This window comes from Mytilus galloprovincialis, chromosome 7 (assembly GCF_965363235.1).
Source record: "Mytilus galloprovincialis chromosome 7, xbMytGall1.hap1.1, whole genome shotgun sequence".
NCBI classification, from domain to species: Eukaryota; Metazoa; Mollusca; class Bivalvia; order Mytilida; family Mytilidae; genus Mytilus; species Mytilus galloprovincialis.
This window is the reverse complement of record NC_134844.1, coordinates 28,078,313-28,082,371: the sequence shown is the minus strand read 5'-3', so window position 1 is coordinate 28,082,371 and position 4,059 is coordinate 28,078,313.

The window sequence follows — 4,059 nt, the reverse complement described above, 5'->3', positions numbered from 1 at the left end:
GTCCATTTCCTAGCACATGCGCACACATATACTTTGTTTTAGCCATGTTGCTCAATGACTAGTTTTATGTGTATTTTTCTAAACTGTTTGTTTTTCTTTTCGTTTGGTTGTATAGTGTCAGAAACAGAGTTACGGGTTTTATTGTCTCCCCTCTGGTATATTACGTCTTGTATTGTCTGGTAGCCTAGTTGTCTCCCCTACTGGTATATTGCGTCTTGTATTGTCTGGTAGCCGAGTTGTCTCCCCTACTGGTATATTGCGTTTTGTATTGTCTGGTAGCCGAGTTGTCTCCCCAACTTGTATATTACGTCTTGTATTGTCTGGTAGCCGAGTTGTCTCCCCCACTGGTATATTGCGTCTTGTATTGTCTGGTAGCCGAGTTGTCTCCCCTACTGGTATATTGCGTCTTGTATTGTCTGGTAGCCGAGTTGTCTCCCTCACTTGTATATTACGTCTTGTATTGTCTGGTAGCCGAGTTGTCTCCCCCACTGGTATATTGCGTCTTGTATTGTCTGGTAGCCGAGTTGTCTCCCCCACTGGTATATTGCGTCTTGTATTGTCTGGTAGTCGAGTTGTCCCCCCACTGGTATATTGCGTCTTGTATTGTCTGGTAGCCGAATTGTTTCCCCACTGGTATATTGCGTCTTGTATTGTCTGGTAGCAGAGTTGTCTCCCCCACTGGTATATTGCGTCTTGTATTGTCTGGTAGCCGAGTTTTCTCCCCCACTTGTATATTGAGTCTTGTATTGTCTGGTAGCCGAGTTGTCTCCCCCACTGGTATATTGCATCTTGTATTGTCTGGAAGCCGAGTTGTCTCCCCACTGGTATATTGCGTCTTGTATTGTCTGGTAGCCGAGTTGTCTCCCCACTGGTATATTGCGTCTTGTATTGTCTGGTAACCATCGTCTCCCCCACTGGTATATTGAGTTGTATTGTCTGGTAGCCGAGTTGTCTCCCCCACTGGTATATTGCGTCTTGTATTGTCTGGTAGCCGAGTTGTCTCCCCCACTGGTATATTGAGTCTTGTATTGTCTGGTAGCCAAGTTGTCTCCCCCACTGGTATATTGCGTCTTGTATTGTCTGGTAGCCGAGTTGTATCCCCCACTGGTATATTGCGTCTTGTATTGTCTGGTAGCCGAATTGTCTCCCCCACTGGTATATTGCGTCTTGTATTGTCTGGTAGCCGAGTCCCCCACTGGTTGGTAGCCGAGTTGTCTCCCCCACTGGTATATTGCGTCTTGTATTGTCTGGTAGACGAGTTGTCTCCCTCACTGGTATATTGCGTCTTGTATTGTCTGGTAGCCGAGTTGTCTCCCCACTGGTATATTGCGTCTTGTATTGTCTGGTAGCCGAGTTGTCTCCCCCACTGGTATATTGCGTCTTGTTTTGTCTGGTAGCCAAGTTGTCTCCCCCACTGGTATATTGCATCTTGTATTGTCTAGTAGCCGAGTTGTCTCCCCCACTGGTATATTGCGTCTTGTATTGTCTGGTAGCCGAGTTGTCTCTCCCACTGGTATATTGCGTCTTGTATTGTCTGGTAGCCGAGTTGTATCCCCCACTGGTATATTGCGTCTTGTATTGTCTGGTAGCCGAGACGTCTCCCCCACTGGTATATTGCGTCTTGTATTGTCTGGTAGCCGAGTTGTCTCTCCCACTGATATATTGCGTCTTGTATTGTCTGGTAGCCGAGTTGTCTCCCCCACTGGTATATTGCGTCTTGTATTTTCTGGTATCCGAGTTGTCCCCCCACTGGTATATTGCGTCTTGTATTATCTGGTAGCGAGTTGTCTCCCCTACTGGCATATTGTGTAACAGTAAATTTGGTCCGGTAGTAAAATTTGTCCTCCAGACTTTTTTTACTAGTTAATCAAGTCCATGTCCATGATTTTACTAGGAATATAAGTCCTAGGACAAATGTTCCTAGGAAAATAAGTCTATAGCTAGTAAATTATGTCTGGCACTTGTCTTGTCCCAAGACTTGTTTTTCTGATAGTTTTATTATATCATAAAATATATTTAAAATAGATGAAAAAAATGTTAGATAAGATTGGAAAATTTCCTTTTTTCCAATTAAAATGAAGGACATTTTCTTTATAACCTAATTAAAACATGAATATTGAGTTCCCATTGCTTATAACATTTTCCTTTTATAATAAAAGACATTGACATTTTTACCTAGGAATACTAATGACATAGACAAGATTTCCTAGGAAAATAAGTCTGGGGACATAAATTTTATTTAAAAAATTGATACATAACTCTTTAATAATATTAAAACATATTACATTTATAATCACCTTTTAAAATTAAGGGCATGGACATTTTAACCTAGAACTATAAATGACATGGACATGATTTCCTAGGAAAATTAGTCTGGAGACAAATTGTATTTAACAGATTGATACACAACTTTTTCGTTTTGTCTTTAGCAATATTAAAACATATTACATTCATATTCACCTTTTAAAATTAAGGGCATGGACATTTTAACTTAGGACTATTAATGAGATGGACATGATTTCCTAGGAAAATTAGTCTGGGGACATGAATTTCATCAAAAATAAAACTATGCAACTCTTAAACATTCCTAAAACATAACATTGAAATTTCCATGGTTTAAATGTAATTGAATTTATTATATGATTTTAAAGGACATGATTACCTAGGAAAATTAGTCTGGGGACATATATTACTAACATCGGACTAAATATACTAGTAAATTCTGTAACCATGGACTTTTTATACTAGTAATGTTTGTCCGCCCAGACATATTTTACCAGGACAAATTTATCACTTACAATTGCGTCTTGTATTGTCTGGTAGCCGAGTGGTCTAAGTAGTTCATCTTCTGAAATGTCGTTTTCTTGTATAAACTCGGGGTATAGTTAAATTTATCTTATTATATATCTTTGTCTATTGATATCATAATGTTGACCACAGCGCACACAGATGTAGCGTGATTGACATTTAACAAGGAATTCCGTTTAAACCGATGATATCAATGTATATGAATTTGAAGAGAGGTGCAAGTTTCAGTTCCTTGTTGAAGGCAACGCTAACGGGTTAGAAAATAGCATTACATTTGATTTCTTCCTGTATGTATTTTATATAACGAAAGCATACCCAATATCTTTTTGATTATATCATATCAACAGATTTTGTCTCTCGAACTGAGTAAAGGTTGATAAAGATATTTTCGTATAGCAGGTGTGTGAACTTGTACATTTACAGCTATTTATGGCTTTCTTATTCTGGAGAGAACTTCTCTTAAATGTGTATATTACCTCATTTCTTTCTTTCGGTAAGTTTTTGGGAAATTGTTATGCAATCCATCCGAATTATTTGCTTTATTCATGAATTATTCATTGCCATGTTATAAAACATATACTTTGATCTGCTAAGGGACACAGTTTATAAATTATAACCATTGACTATTCTGTTGCGAAATAAAAAGATGTTCACAATCGAAATCATCTTCGCAAGCAAAGGGTTACTATCTGGGACCCTCTTCAAGATGAAAAAGGGGGAGGGGGTAAACGTAGGTTCATTAAAAGTCATCTGGACTATAGACAGGCGCCTTCACCGTATGACAAGACCTAAATCCCATTTCGAATCGGCCAGAAAAACAACGAAAAAAGCATCCGCGGAAATAAGAAACTTTACAGTAGATTAATATCATGTAGAATTACGAAATATGTGGTGAAATAACAATGTGTGCTATCAGCTTAGTTCTAATATCTATACAATAAATTCAAATTATCGCTATTTTGTACATTTTTCCTTTGATGTTTTTTGTGATAATTTTCACATCATGCTTCTCGCTTGAGATGGAAAATTATCGCTAGGAAACAAAAGACGCACATGGCGTTGCTAATGAAATTGACATGAAATTGACAACGTCGTCATAGGTAAAATAGCGATAAACAGATTATCATTGGTCATCTCAACTCGATTGCTTTTCTCGCCTTCGCCGTACACAGCAATCACCAACAAGAAAGATTCATAAAAGTTTCTGCACACAAACATGTACATTATGATATTAACAAAGAATACTGTAAA